Source organism: Bos mutus, chromosome 6 (genome assembly GCF_027580195.1).
Source record: "Bos mutus isolate GX-2022 chromosome 6, NWIPB_WYAK_1.1, whole genome shotgun sequence".
Taxonomy (NCBI): Eukaryota; Metazoa; Chordata; class Mammalia; order Artiodactyla; family Bovidae; genus Bos; species Bos mutus.
This window is the reverse complement of record NC_091622.1, coordinates 111,031,173-111,047,403: the sequence shown is the minus strand read 5'-3', so window position 1 is coordinate 111,047,403 and position 16,231 is coordinate 111,031,173. Positions and strand designations below refer to the sequence as shown.

Genomic DNA, 16,231 nt, shown 5'->3' with positions numbered 1-16,231 from the left:
AAGGGGATGTCTACCCACTCTGATATTCTTTCCTAGAGGATTCTATGGACAGAGGAACCCGATGGGCTACAGTCCATGGAGTCGCAGAGTTGGACACCACCGAGCAGCTAACACTACACTACATGAAATCCTTAAACTAAATAGTTCCAGAGTGGAAACTGAATGCATCTTTAAACTCTCATTTTTTTTTTCTAGAAAAGTTGGTTACCAAAATTTGTCACTTATAAACTCAAACAATAGAAAAACTTTCAAACCTGAAAAAACAGAAAAGGAGGGATTGGATGGAGGTACATTCATAAAATGCTACTGATTATTTTTTTCCTTCAAAGAGTTTTCTATGGTAATGCTTTCAAGCAAAGGTTTGTAAAACAGAAAACCTGGAAGATGCAGAAAGAGTTTAAAAGAAAAGAAAACGACTTTAGTCCCATTGCTCCCAGAATCAATCGTGGCTGACATGTCCATCTCCTCTTGCTTTGCTTTGTCTTTTCTCAGCCTGCTTCTCACTGTCTCCAGCTTTGCTGTTACTCATCTGCCCTGTTTTGCTCTGAGCAGTGCTGGTGACCTGGCAGATGGGGTCTTCGGAGGCCCGGGGGGCTGAGCTGCTGTTCACGTGGTGACCACAGGTGCGTTATTTCTCTTCTCCAGGATGGACGTCTGCACAGGTCTGTTCTGAGAGTCTGAAAGAATCAAACACTCTGCACAGACCCACACCACCTTGCATGCAGACTCAGTGCCCAGGTCCAAACCCCTCCACCAGCCAGAAGCCTCAGGTTCAATGCCCCAATCTAGGTGATTCAAAGACCGCTTGGCATTAAAAGGAACACATTTGAGTCAGTTCTAGAAAGCTGGATAAACCTAGAGCCTTACACAGAGTCAAGTAAGTAAAAAAGAGAAGAACGGATATCATATATGAACAGATATACATGGAATCTAGAAAAGTGGTGCTGACGACCCTATTTAGAGACACAGACCTAGAGAACAGACTTTGGGGCAGATCGAATTGAGAGAGTAACACTGAAACATATACACTACCATATGTAAAATAGATAGCTGGGAATTTGCTTTATGATGCAGGGAGCTCAGCCTGGGGCTCTGTGACAATCTAAAGGGGTGGGATGAAGTGGAGTGTGGGAGGGAGGTACAAGGAGGGGACGTATGTATACTATGGCTGATTCATGTTGATGTATGGCAGAAACCAACACAACATTGTAAACCAGTTGTTCTCCAATTAAAAATAAATTTTAAAAAATAAAAAAGTAAAATTGGAAAAAAATTAAAAAAAAAAATCCTTTGGCAGTTGTGACTGCTTCTCAGAGCAGCTTTCACGAGACCTTGCTTATTGTTTAATTCCCCATGAGTTGTGAGCAAGAGGCAGGAGGAGAGAGCCTTTCCAGAACATTCCTAGGCCTCCCCCTGCAGACCGCTCACCATCTCCGTGCATCTTGCAGGCGGATGGTAGGACGAGGGCAGGGGCGTCAGCAGGCTGTGTGCTCCCGGTCCTGGGTCACTCACTGCGGGAGACGCTCAGATGAAAACCATCTATTTCTGTGCGGGTCTTGAGAAAACAAGCCATCAGCCAAGGCTTAAGGAAGGGTTTTGTTTTCTCTGTCTCTGCAAAATGGTCCAGCTTCACTACATGCCCTGGCATGCACTGGATGTCGCCCGGGGTGATGGCCACACCCAGGCCCCGGCCACACAGGATCCAGGGGCAGCAGGACAAAGGCCAGAGCTGCCAACCTCCGAACAGCCTGGGCCTGGGCAACCGTGGCACACGCCGTGTCCTCCAGGGGCACAGCCAAGCCAGCAGCGGGTGGCAGGGAACTCGCAGGTCAGTCAGGGGCTGGCAGGCAGGGCAGAGGGGCCAGTGGGGGCCCCGGGAAGGACTTCTCCTGGGAGCCTGGAAGACGGGAGATTGGGGTAGAAACCAACAGGGGAGTCCTTCCTAAGCACTGGGTTGGCCACATAAGTTGCTTGGGACAAACATGTTGGACAAACATGTTGACCAACCCAACATTTACTAAACTCAATGCTATCTCTGTAATAATAGTATTGTTCGAACTCATGAGAGATAGGGACTGTTCAGATATTATGGGCTGGCGCTCTGCCCCAGACTCCGGGGCAGATGGCAGCAAGCAGACCCCAGACCTCTGTTCCTAGGAGATCCCTCTTCTATTGGAAAGGGCAGACAGGAAAGAACTAGACAGGTTAGGTATCTGAGATGACAGGTGCCCCAAAGAAATCCGGAGCCACATTGATGGGGAGCCTTTGGAAAGGGCTGAGAGACCCCAGGGGGAGGATGCAGCCAGTGCTCAGCCTGAGGGCCTGGGGGCCACAGGGAGGCTGGAGCTGGGGGAGTGGCAGGGGGCAGATCATCAGAGGCCACCCTGGGCACTTTCCTAATTGTTCTGAGTCCAGGTTGAGGTGGCGACCCTCAGGGACTTCTGAGCAAAGCTGGGGCAGGATCTGGCTTCCAGGGTGAAAGCCTGGCTCCCCTGGGTGGAGAAATAGACCAAGGTGGTGGGAAAGAGAGAAGGCAGGAGGGCCTCACTTACCAATGAAGATTCAGGGGCCCGGGAAGGGCCTTCAGCATCAGATGGCTCCATGAGGGTCCGACATCCGTGAGTGACTTCCCTTCTCGTTTAGAGTTAGGGCGCATGCGCGGAGGCGAGCCCAAGCGATCTCCCTCCCCTCCCGTCACAATTCCCCTCTCCCCTGTCACTTTCTAGTTTTCTTTCTTGACTCCTCAAAAGGCCTGAGTCAGGAGTTCAGGTGGACACCCGGTTCTGCCGCATTTAGTCCTGGTACCTGCAGTGTGCTCAGCTCACCTGGTCAAATCCTAGCCGTCTTTCACGTCCTGAACGATCTTTTCTCAGAGAAGTCACTTCGCCCCCATCCACTTTGGTGGCACTGCTCACCTTCAGGGGTCCCTGCCCTTTGGTAATCTCCCCTCCAGGCCGTGGAATACCCACGGCCTTCTCACTGTCCACTCATCAGCCCCACAGCTGGGCCCATGATGATCTGGCAGATGCTATGGACCCCTGCTCGTCAGTACTTTGTGAGTTCAGTAAAACACTTGCCCAAGATCACACAGCTAATTAATACACAGGAAGATCAGGATTCAAGCTTCTGACTCCAACTTCCTTGTAACCTCAGGACTTGGACTCTCGTCTTGGTTTAGCCTAGGAACTGAGTGCTTCTCACTTATTTATTTATTCTTGGGTGTGCTGCCTCTGTGTTGCTGTAGGCAGGCTTTCTCGAGTTGCAGGGAGCAAGGGCTGTCCTTGCTGTGGAACACAGGCTGTAGTGCACAGGGGCTCAGTAGTTGGGGCACACGGGCTTAATTGCCCTGAGGCATGTGGGATCTGCCCAGACTAGGGATCAAAGCCACGTCTCCTGCATTGGCAGGTGGATTCTTAACCACTGAACTACCTGGGAAGCCTGTGGTGCTTCTTAAACATACTTATTTCCGGCCTTATCCTGAGCTGTAGAATCGCAGCTCTAAGACCGACTTGGGACTCTGGTTCTGTCTGTCTGTTAGTGTAATCAAGAACCTCAGCTTCTTATTACCAAGTGTACTTTTGAAACACATTACGATGGGGCTCCTTCCCAGAGGAGGTTCCTAAAAGATAAAGATCAAGGAGAAAGTGAAAACAAGATTCCAGGAACTAGTTCAACTGTAACTGCAGTTCCTCCTCAAACGTCGTCTGTCTTTTACAAAAGGAAACTGCAACTGAAGCTTAATATTTATTTATGTGAGTTATTTGGGGGGCCTAACGGAAGGTTCCTGAGTTTCCACCAAGAGTGTAATTTCCTGGAAAACTCTAAATGGCACTGCCCGATGAGCTTTGACCAAGTTTGAATTAAGGAACACTTGAAAAGAACACCATCAAAGGGGCTGGGGGGAAGACCCTGAAGGCCCTGAAAGAAGAGACAGAAGACCAGAGAGGTTAAGCAACCTCTCTGAAGGCACACAGCTGGCAGGTGGTACAAGTGGAATCAGACCCAGCTCCTGGTATTTTTCCATCTGAACACTGAGAGTGTGCCAGGGCAATGTGGGCTCTGCACAGAAACAAAGATGCTCACACTTCAGAGGGGGAAAGTGCCCTGTAAACACCACATCAGTGACAACCCACTCTAAAGAGTGCATGGCACACAGTAGGCGCTCAGTGGACAGTGGTCAGCTGACTGCCTGACCCCAGCCTCTTATCACCCAGAAACAGAACACTTCATACTATTTCATTCTCTGCCTTGTTAGATTAAGTCTGTGCAAATCAAGTTCCCACTAGTCAAATGAAAACATGTCTGATGATTTTGAAAAATAATTACTGTGAAATCAAGGGAGGCAGAATGATCATCACTCTGCCATCTCCTTACTTCTCAGAACCTCAGTTTCCTCATCTGGAACATGGGGAGGATGCCCCCCTCATGGTGTTGTCGGTGACAATTCAGTGAGATACCGCATAACCCCTGGAAAGGGATCAGTCAGCGTTTTGGCGGATGAAAATGAACAAATGAATGACGGAGGAAGCGGTTTGTTCTGCCTTAAATTTGGAATTTATCCTCCCGCCTCCCAGCCTCTTGCTCTATTAAGTGTGCAGCAGCTCTAGACAGACGTTTCCTGAGTGAAAAGTCAGTGGTTGAAATGAGAATGTCAATCCAAATACACTCTACTAATAAAGGCAGCAATGAATGACAAATAAAAAAGCCCCAACAGGACCCACCACCTTTCATCAAATGTGATATATTGGCATTTAGTTATGAAGATGTTTGGTTACAAGTGATAGAAAAAAATGAAAATAACCAGCATAAATCTTATAGAGATGTTTGCCACTCATAATCCCTGGTGGAAGGAAGGCAGTGTGGGCTGGAGTGATACTCCACTGTTCCTTTCATGTCTGCTGGATGTAGCTTCCAGTCTCAAGGGGAACTCATGGCCCAATATGGCTGTTGGAGCTCCAGCCATCAACCAAATTCTGGCCAGCAGGTAGGAGGAAGTGGTGAAGAACTACCATCTCCCTCTGTGGTGGTTCATTCAATGTGTCATTCATTCAATGACTGGCCACAGGTGCCCAGTTTAAACACTGTTTCTGGGTGTCTTTGTGAGAGTGTTTCCTGATAGGATTAGCATTTGAATGAGTGGCTTTAGTGAATTAGATCACCCTTCCCAATGAGGTAGGGCATTGTCCAACCTACTGAGGGTTTGAATGGAACAAAAGATTGAGTAAGAAGAGATTTCCCCCTCTTCTTTTTTCCTGCTTGAGCTGGGACATTTCATTTCATCTCCTCTCATCTGGGGACTGGGATTTACTTTATCAGCTTCCCCAGTTCTCAGGCATTCAGACTCAGACTGAATTATACCACCAACTTCCCTGGGGCTCCCGCTTGCTGAGGGGAGATCGAGGAAGTCCTCAGCCTCCAAAGTCACGTGAGTCAATCTGTAGTAATAAATATCCATATAGATCTCCTGTTCAGTTCTGTTTCTCTGGAGAACCCTCCTAATACGCCTTCTAAGGACATTTCCGAGAACTGCCTACTCCACTCTGGCTTCATTCTGCTTGACCCTAATTCAGTGAAGCGGGGCACACCTAGCTCCGAGGAAGGCTGGGAAATGTGATCTTCCCCGGAGGAGGCGTGGGTAACTGCTTTTCTGAGGTGTCTGTGAGTGAAACAAGATGGAGAGGTGGACACTGGCGGACAAGTGGCAGTTACCGTCAGGCAGCTTCTTCTTGTTTGTGTGCTGCTTGACTACTTGCCAAGTTCTGGACTGCTCTTTCTTCTTTCTGAAATTTATTTTCTGGCCTTGCCGTGTAGCTTGTAGGATTAGTTCCCCAACCAGGTATCGAACTGGTGCACCCTGTAGTGAAAGTCCAGAATCCTCACCACTGGAGCACCAGGCCGATTCTAAATGTTGAGGTGGGGTAAAGGATAGATGCTTTTTTTCTTAAATGAAGATCTTATTTAGTAACCTGACTTTCGTAACTGACACCTGGGCATGTGCTCCCTTGAAATAGGGGTAGGACCTGGACCCTGTCCTGTTCTAGGGCTCCCTGCCCCAGAGTTAGAGAACCACACTCAGAGTGGAAGTCCTTTGAGAAAAGGCTTCTGGTGATGGAGGAGTAAAAGGGCTTTTATCAGGTAGCAGCTGTTTCAGATACACATTCCGGTGGTGCCCTTTATTTTGCAAAGCTTGACGCCCACACCTCTCCAGCCCCAACACTCCTTCCGGAAGTAGGGCTAATCTTACCACAACTATTCCTAATCATAACCTTCCGGTCTGAGCTTCTCCAGTGTTCTCTCTTCTCCCACCAGGGCCTGGAAGCAAAGATCCCTGAGCTGAGGATCTGGAACCCTCTGTCCCATCTTCCAGTGACCCCCTAGCGACAGTCTCCTGAATCCTCGTGGCTCCTGCTGCCAGCATCAAGGACCACGTGAGTTTCTGCAAAGAAGCGGGAGGGGGGCAGATCTGAGCCTTGGTGTGAAAGAGGGTGGTTTGAGGGGGCTTTGCCGGCCCTGGGAACACTGGCTGCAGGCACCGCTGGGGCCTTTGGGAGGCGGGTAAAGTGAGGGGCGGGGGAATGGCAAACCGCTCCAGTATTCTTGCCTGAAGAATCCCATGGACAGAAGAGCCTTGCGAGCCCCAGTCCATGGGGCCGCAAAGAGTCAGACACGACTGAGCAACTAACACTTCATAGTGGGGGGCAGGGTGCCTGAGAAGCCAAAGCTTGTGAAGGGGGGCCTGAAGGGGCAAAAGGATCCAGGTTTATTTGGGTCTCCTTGGAGTTTAGTGGGGGAACCCCTCGGACCGACCCTCAGTAATGGGGGCTGGGACCATGGTCCCCAACCTTTGTGGCACCAGGGAGCCGTTTCATGGGAGACAGTTTTTTTCCCCATGAACTGGGGATGAGGGGGTGGTTTGGGGATAATTCAAGTGCATTGCATTTAATGTGTACTTTATCTCTATTATTATTACATCAGCTCCACCTGAGATCGTCAGGCATCGGGTCCCAGAGGTTGGGGACCCCCGAGCTAGTCTTGAGAATCATTTCCCTGGATGCTCTCTGGGGAGTCTTTTAGCCTTCCACATTATGGCCCAGATTTGTGGATGAGGCCATACGCCCCCGATCAGAGTGGTACCCCTGGAGCTCCGCGTTTTGCAGACCTTGTAGCAATTTGGAGGGGACGGTGGCAAGAGTATTGGTGTCCTGTGATAAGCTCTGTCCGCAGAGGCAGGAGATGGGCTTCCCCAAGTGGTTTTGTAGTCGTGGGTGTTAGAGCAGCAGCTGAAGACATGTCAGGTTCTGAGTGGGGGGAGCGGCGGGGGACAGACCCCTTTGGTGTGTGCGTGTGTGTGCTCAGTCACGTCCGACTCTTTGTGACCTCATGGGCCATAGATCCCGCCAGGCTTCTCTGTCCATGGAATTCTCCAGGCTAGAATACTGGAGCGGTTTGCCTCCAGGGTATCTTCCCAACATAGGGATGGAACCCGCATCTCTTGAGTCTCTGGCATTGGCATGCAGGTTCTTTACCACCGCACCGCCTGAGAAGCCAGACACCTGTGAGGACTCCCCAGAACACCCGACTGGTGCTCCAAAAGGCATCTGATTTTCTGCCTAGGTAGAGGGGTCAGGGCGTGGAGACTCCTCACTGGGACATAATACCCGACTGGTGCTCCAAAAGGCCTCTGATTTTCCGCCTAGGTAGGTAGAGGGCAGGGCATGGAGACTCCTCACTCGGACATAAGCATAAACGAGACTTTACTTTGTAGACCTGGGATGCTGAGGCCAACAGACGTGAGCTACAAATAATAATTGCCCTTCTTGCCAGCAATTGGAAGGAAACAACACAAGGAGAGATTAAATCTCATGGATGTTCCAAAGGCCAAACCCCTTCAACAGAGAGGAAAAAGCCAGAACCTGATTAAGACACCAAGGCCCTCATGAGCCAGCTTCTCAGTACCCACCCTGGGTGGCCTCTGGTCAGGCTCCTCTCTCCCACTCTACACACCCTCCTGGTGCCCAGCTCTCCTTCTGGAATGATCTACCAAAAACTAGTGTCATCCCTTTACTCCTCTACTTTATAACACTGACGACTCCTCTGTTGCTTGCAGCGTGGTCCGAATGCCTTAGCATGGTTGGCGTGTGAGCCCCTTCATAGCCTGACCCTCCCAGCCCCCTGCTCTAGTCTCATCTCTCACTCCCCATTTTATCCAAATTGTATGTTCTAGACACTTTGCAGTCTAGCCCTACAATATCACTGACTGAATCTGAGTGTTATCAAACCCAAGTTCAGTCCCTGAAGCACGGTGAAGGCAGACATACTGAAACATCAGAGTTTGGAGCAGAAAAAGGTTTTTTGCAAGGGCCAAGCAAGGAGAGTGGGTGGCTCATGCTCGAGTAGCCCAAAACTCCCTGATGGTTTTGGGGGAAGAGTTTTTATAAGCAGAATTTGGAGGGAGGGCTGCAGGGTGTGTGACCTTCCTCTGATTGGTTGGTGCTGAGGTTGCAGGGTGGTGTTCCAGGAATCTCAGTCATCAGCCTCCTGATTCCAGTCAGAAGGGTCCACGTGCTTGTGCTCAGCCTGAAGTTACCATTCCCCACCTGGGCTCCTATCGAGGAACTCAGAGATACATGTCAGATTGTTCTGTACACCCCTTCAGGAAGAGCCAGGTCCCTGTTCTACTGCTGGGCCATTGTTTGTTTGTTGTTTTTTTTTTTTCCTTGACCGCCTTTCCTCTGTGTCTGCATTCCCTCACTCCCCTGATTAGTAACTGTTTGGATTTGCCCTTTGGAACTCAGGGAAGCTGTAGGAGGCTGGAGCCTTTTTGCTGCAAATAAGAAACAGAAAAGTTTTGGGTCTTTGCTTCCAGTCTGAAGGTTTCTGTGTGTCCCCCTGGTAAGCACTTCCAGCTGGGAGGCAGAAGGTGGGATTTTGAAGCAAATCATCCCATGTACGTATCTGTTCAGGTCCACTTTCCCTCCTGGACGGAACACTCTAGAAAGGCAAGGACTGTCGCCTGCTGTGTTCCTGCCACCCAGCACCTCCTGGCACATAGTGGCTGCCCCCAAATTTTTTGTTTACTTTGCTTGTATAATACCTGCTTCCTATAATCATCTTAAACAGGAAATGAAATATTGAGAATCATGGTTACCTTAATAAATGGTTGGGCTGCCGAGGTGGTGCTTGTGGTAAAGAACCGCCTGCCAATGCAGGAGACATAATAGACACAGGTTCAATCCCTGGGTTGGGGAGATCCCCTGGAGGAGGGCATGGCACTCCACTCCAGTATTCTTGCCTAGGAAACCCCATGGACAGAGGAGCCTGGTGGGCTGCAGTCCACAGGGTCACAAAGAGTTGGACACGACTGAAGCGACTTAGCACACATGCTGTTCTTACTCTTGGAAAAGATAGCACAGCCTGAGGTTGTGAGCCTCAGTTTCCTTCTCTGGAAAATGGGCATAGCGTTGCCCTCGAAGGAGGGTTTAATTAAATAAATGAATGTATGGAAAGCACTCTGCTTGATGCTTGAACAGACAGACAGTAGATGGTCACCAAAGGCAGCAGCCAGCAGACCGCCCCATGGGTGTGGTCACCTGTCTCCCCGCACGCTCACTGCTACTTGATGTCAAGGGAAAAATTAACCAGTAGTCAATCTAAGAAAGACATGGAAAATTTTACTCACAGCAAACCGAGGCTCATAACCCAGGAGAAGTCAGTCTCTCAGAGAGCTCTGAGAACTACTCCAAAGAGATGAAGGGGGTGGCCACCCACTATATACGTGACTTTGGTGAAAAGAGTTTGTGCAGTGAATCACACATCTCATAGAAGGTTGCTGCTGGCCTCGAGGGATAATCATCTTAATGGATGGTGTTAGGGCTTCTCTAGAATGGGGAGCAGAGGAGGCAATGGCACCCCACTCCAGTACTCTTGCCTGGAAAATCCCATGGATGGAGGAGCCTGGTAGGCTGTAGTCCATGGGGTCGCTAAGAGTCGGACACGACTGAGCAACTTTCCTTTCACTTTTCACTTTCATGCATTGGAGAAGGAAATGGCAACCCACTCCAGTGTTCTTGCCTGGAGAATCCCAGGGATGGGGAGCCTGGTGGGCTTCCGTCTATGGGGTCGCACAGAGTTGGACATGACTGAAGCGACTTAGCAGCAGCAGCAGCAGAATGGGGAGATGCAAGAATCCAGGCTCATGAAACACTCCTCTTGGAAGCATCTGAGTGCAGGAAGGCCCAGTTTTCCCAGAACACACAGCGTCGCATTCTGATCGTTGTCCTGGATGCCTAGCAGGTGCACTGCAGGTCAGGTCAGCCTCCGCAGCAGCTAATGGCTCGATTGTTATGGACTGGGTGACAGGCAACTTTCTTTATTTTATGATCGCTTCCCTTTTGGTACGAATTTCAACCAAGGTTTGGGAGGCATTTTGTGACTGGTTTGTCTCACGGTGCTGGGAATCCTCATACCCAGGTCAGGCAAGGATTTTGTTGACAGGCCACTCAGCGTGCTATCACTGGACTGAACCCTGTTAACAATAAGCAAGGGCCATCAGGACGGCCGAGTGGTCTAAGGCGCCAGACTCAAGCTAGAACAATAAGCAAAAGCCTCTGAACCGCCTGCCTCACTGGTGTCCAGGAGATGGTTCCCTTTTGCTGCTTCTTCCCATACCTAGACAGACAGTATTACAGTCACTCATCTTATAGAACTCTACATTTGGCCAGTTGTTTCAAGTCACCTAATCATCATTAATTTTATCTGAGGCTCAGTCACATATAACGCAAGAAGCAATAATCTCGTAAAATGGGCAGAATACAAGGAATATAGCTGGTGACATTAATGGCGTGTTGCCGCCAGTCAGAATGGCTGCTATTCAAAAGTCTACAAACAGTAAACGCTGGAGAGGGTGTGGAGAAAAGGGAACCCTCTTACACTGTTGGTGGGAATGCAAACTAGTACAGCCACTATGGAGAACAGTGTGGAGATTCTTTAAAAACCTGGAAATAGAACTGCCATATGACCCAGCAATCCCACTGCTAGGCATACACACCGAGGAAACTAGAATTGAAAGAGACACATGTACCCCAATGTTCATTGCAGTGCTGTCTATAATAACCAGGACATGGAAGCAACCTAGATGCCCATCAGCAGATGAACGGATAAGAAAGCTGTGGTACATATACACAATGGAGTATTACTCAGCCATTAAAAAGAATACATTTGAATCAGTTCTAATAAGGTGGGTGAAACTGGAGCCTATTATACAGAGTGAAGTAAACCAGAAAGAAAAACACCAATACAGTATACTAACGCATATATGTGGAATTTAGAAAGATGGTAATGATAACCCTGTATGTGAGACAGCAAAAGAGACACAGATGTATAGAACAGTCTTTTGGACTCTGTGGGAGAGGGCAAGATGGGATGGTTTTGGAGAATGGCATTGAAACATGTATATTATCATATGTGAAATGGAATGCCAGTCCAGGTTCGATGCATGATACAGGGTGCTTGGGGCTGGTGCACTGGGATGACCCAGAGGGATAGGATGGAGAGGGACGTGGGAAGGGGGTTCAGGGTGGGGAACACATGTACACGCGTGGTGGAATCATGTCAATGTATGGCAAAACCAATACAATATTGTAAAGTAATTAGCTTCCAAAAGTAAATAAATAAATAGAAAAAAAAAACAACGGCATGTTGCATGAGAACTCAGTCATGTCTGACTCTTTGCAACTCCAGGGACTGTAGTCCACCAGGCTCCTCTGTCCATGGGATTTCCCAGGCAATAATACTGGAGTGGGTTGCCATGCCCGCCTCCAGGGGATCTTCCTGACCCAGGGATTGTAATCGGGAAAGGTTATTTTTGAATTTATACTGGATCTGCTTCTGTGACTTTAACCCTCATCTTGCTACTTTTGTTATTGTCCGCATACATAATGGCCTGCCCCAGGGAGATAACGTATGCTGCCTACCTGTGAAGGACTCTAAGGAAGTGAAACTAGCACATCCTCCTGCCTGAGACTTGCCAGTGTAGGGGACATTTGTAAGGACTGTATTGTCTTTTTATCTTGTTGCCTCAGTTCAGTTCAGTTCAGTTCAGTCGCTCAGTCGTGTCCAACTCTTTGCGACCCCATGAATCGCAGCACGCCAGGCCTCCCTGTCCATCACCATCTCCCGGAGTTCACTCAAACTCTCGTCCATCGAGTCAGTGATGCCATCCAGCCATCTCATCCTCTGTCGTCCCCTGCTCCTCCTGCCCCCAATCCCTCCCAACATCAGAGTCTTTTCCAATGAGTCAACTCTTCAAATGAGGTGGCCACAGTACTGGAGTTTCAGCTTTAGCATCATTCCTTCCAAAGAACACCCAAGGCTCACCTCCCCCTAAATCTAATCCCTTAAAAAAAAAACAAAAACCTGGCATCCCGGCCCCACAAGATGGTCATTCTGAGGTGCTAGCCTGCCGTCTTCTTGGTCAGCTGGCTCCCAAATAAAGCCCCTTCCTTTTCTCAACACTTTGTCTCACTTATTGGCCTGTTGTGTGATGAGCAGAGTGAGCTTGGACTGGGCAATGGGACCAAACCCACATGTCTTATTTCCCCTGCATTGGAGATTCTTTACTATTGAGCCACCTAGGAAGCCTCCTTATAAGGGCATAAGTAAATATTTAAGTGTGAACTTCCATCTGGTGCAGTTCAGTATCTCCCCAGGTCATCTGGCCAGTCTGTTGGCAGCAGTCACTATCTCAACGGGAAATATGTTGGCATTGTGAATAAAGTTCACTGAAGATCTCTGCATGTACAAGGTGAGAGTGGGTCTTTCTGACCCCTTATAAGGTTGAGGCATGACTGTTATCTTCTAAGGAATTACTTGGCTGGAGCCAGTAGGAGAAAAATAGATCTTCATGGTTGAGCTGCTGCTGCTAAGTCACTTCAGTCATGTCCAACTCTGTGCGACCCCATAGACGGCAGCCCACCAGGCTCCCCTGTCCCTGGGAGCAGGTCTGGTTAAAATATAATGCAGGTTCTGATGCACACCAGAGGGGAGGGAGGAGGCCAAAGGGCAGGAAAAAAAGCTTTATATTTAAACTTTTCTTGCCTTGACTTAAAATGTGAATTTCTGTCTCATCACTACTTTTATCTTCTTGATGAACTTACGTTGTTGTTCAGTCACTAAGTCATGTCTGACTCTTTGTAACCCAACAGACTGCAGCAAGCCAGGCTCCCACGTGTCCTTCACTGTCTCCCAGAGTTTACTCAAGATGCTGTCTGTCTCATCCTCTGCTTGCCCCCTTCTCCTTTTGCTGTCAACCTTTCCCAGCATCAGGGTCTTCCAAGGAATCAGCTCTTTGCATCAGGTGGCTGAAGTGTTGGAACTTCAGCTTCAGTATCAGTTCTTCTAATGAACATTCAGGGTTGATCTCTTTTAGAACTGACTGGTTTGATCTCCTTTCAGTCCAAGGGACTCTCAAGAGTCTTCTCCAGCACCATTCAAAAGCATCAATATTCTTCGGTGCTCAGCCTTCTTTATGGTCCAAATCTCACATCCATACATGGCTACTAGAAAAACCGTAACTTTGACTATATGGACCTTTGATGGCATCACCAACTCAATGGACATGAGTTTGAGCAAACTCCAGAAAATGGTTAAGGACAAGGAAGCCTGGCTTGCTGCAGTCCATGGGGTTACAAAGAGTCAGACATGACTGATTGACTGAACAGCCAGAACAGTACCCTTACAGAGGTGTGATATAACCTAGTCGATAGAACTACAATCAAATACACACCTCTGTAGGATCCAGTAATTCCCAGAAGGTCCTTTACATCACATGCCTCACTCCACTGAAAAGATGCCCACTCATCTCCTTGACCCATTTCTGAGTCTTGGACAATTTCTTTTGCACAGCAGAGATCAGACTAAATCCAGCTCCTTCAGCCTCTCTGGCTTGGAGCCTTACAAATCCTTAGGATGTTAATACTTGTGGATAAATATTATGTTAATATTTGTGGGATAAATATTTAGCTTGTGGATCCAAGAGCCCTACCGCACTAGAAATTGAAAATAACTTTGAGGGGTAGTGGTGAAAGACAGGTTGACAGAGAGCTAACAGGAGCAGAATAATTGCCTCCATTCATTGCCTACTGTGTGCCAGGTATGTTGCACACCTCATCGCATTTAATCTTTGTAAAACCTTTATTTCGTAGGTGAGGAGACTGAAATTCAGAGAGGTCAAGTACTTACTGAGGAGTATACATGAACTTGTTGCTTTGTTGGCTTGTATGTGTATGTTCTCCTTTGTGAGAGGTTTGGCTCTGGGGGGCCAGGGGTGTCCTTTGTCTTATTCTCTGCTCTGTGTCTTTGCTGAGTCTCGTCCGCAGCAGGGGCTGAGACAACGTTGGTTACGGGCAAGCGAATGAATGAGTGAGTGAGTGAGTAAGTGAATAGAGTAGCAGAGCTGGAGCGCATTCCCAGGTCTGTTCAGCCTCCACCTCCCAGGCTTTCCGTACAAAACACACCTCAGTTTTTCACTCTGGCATGAGTAGCTGGTTGGGACTATAATTTAACACTTTAATTGCTCAGGCAAAAAAAAAAAAAAAATAGTGTTTCAAGTAGCAAAAAAGTATAGTGGGTTTAAAATAAATATCTGATGATAGCTTAGGTAGCCGAGAGTGAAGCAGAATAGAATTTTGCAGAGAATGCTTTTTTAGAAAGTTTCACAATGAGGGAAATATGCTAGGAAATAAGAGGAAAAGACAAGGTTTGATAAACGACTTTTTTCATAAGTTTTGAAACGATTATGTGTGATTCAGCATGTGAAATATGAAACTTCCCCACAACTGTCCCTGACACAGGGTGACTGATTTTTTGTAAGGATATTTTGGGTCAGAGTAACTAGAATATCCAGCTGCTAGTGAGGAACTGTGTTACTGAACTCAGATTCAGCTGCTTTTTGCTCAAGAATCTAGGATTTTCCCAGCAGTACAGTGGATGGGAATCTGCTTACCAGTATAGGTGACATGGGTTCAATCCCTGGTCTGGGGGTGTTCCACATGCCGCGGGACAACTAAGCCTGTGTTCTGCAGCTACTGAGCCCACGTGCTGCATGCTGCAACTGCTCAAGCTCATATGCCCTGGAGCCTGTGCTCCACAAAGAAGCCATGGCAGTGAGAAACTTGCACACCACAACTAGGGAGTGCCCCTGTTCTCTGAAACTGCGGAAAAGCCCTTGCAGCAACGAAGACCCAGCAGAGCCAAAAAAGAAAAATTAATAAGTAATAAAATGTTAAGAAAAGAGTCTCTTAGAAAAGAAGAATACAATACTGAGCGACGAATGTTGGGTGAAAGGAAAGACAGAGTTGAGGAAGCCTGAAGTCCTGGGGAGAAGGTGGGCTCACATCCCAAAGACCTACCTCCCAATTCCCCAGGTTTTGCTCAGAGTTTGAATAGGGAAAAGAAGAAGGGCTATGTGCTGAGTTGGGGGGAACCTTCTATTTTCAGAAATGATTGTCTTGATCACGTGATTCCAAGTAGCCATCAGGTCTTCCTTGCTGTTGAAACATTACCTGAGCCATAAAATGTGAAAGTGTTAGTCACTCAGTTGTGTCCAACTCTTTGCGACCCCATGGACTGTAGCCCACTAGGCTCCTCTGTCCATGGAATTCTCCAGGCAAGGATACTGGGGTGGGTTCCCATTTCCTTTTCCGGGAGATCTTCCTGACCCAGGGATCGAGCCTGGGTCTCCCATGTTGCAGGCAGATTCTTTACTGTCTGAGCCAAATCTCTGGTTATCTAGGAGGGCTCTGCAGGATCCTGCTAGGTTTCAGGTGCTGAGAAGATACTACTGAATGAATGAATATATGAATGAATAATATTAATAGATTCTTAATAAGTGCTTTCAGATGCTGATGAAGACAATGCAAATGAGTAATTCTTTAGAGGAAAGTAATAATAGTAATTATTCCCAGATGGGCAAAACAGTGTGTGCATAGATGTAAGTTTTTTTGTTTTTCTGGTTTTTGGTTGTTTGCTGCATTCATTGTCTCTTTGTTGATGTGCAAGGGCTTTTCTAGTTGTGGTGAGTGGGGGCTACTCTCCACTTGCAGTGTGCAGGCTTCTCACTTCAGCGGCTTCTCCTGTTGCAGAGCACAGGCTCTAGGGTACATGGGCTTCAGTAGATGTCGCTCACTGACTCAGTAGTTGTGGCACACGGGCTTACTTGCCCTGAAGCACGTAT

The 16,231-nt window shown here is 48.1% G+C and overlaps 1 protein-coding gene across 6 annotated transcripts in view; it reads left to right on the top strand.

The window, feature by feature from the left end:
• The first annotated feature begins 1,705 nt into the window (after positions 1 to 1,705).
• The window catches only part of PROM1 (prominin 1), a 148,463-nt gene continuing 133,937 nt past the window's right edge, over positions 1,706 to 16,231 (top strand). For 2 of the 6 annotated variants that reach the window (XM_070372722.1, XM_070372731.1), the window contains exons 1-2: positions 1,706 to 1,828; positions 6,310 to 6,428. The gene's annotated coding sequence lies outside the window, so the exon portion shown is untranslated. Of the gene's footprint in view, positions 1,829 to 5,236; positions 5,426 to 6,309; positions 6,429 to 16,231 lie in introns of those variants that run through there. The other 4 variants (XM_070372721.1, XM_070372726.1, XM_070372727.1 and 1 more) reach the window with 4 other exon arrangements.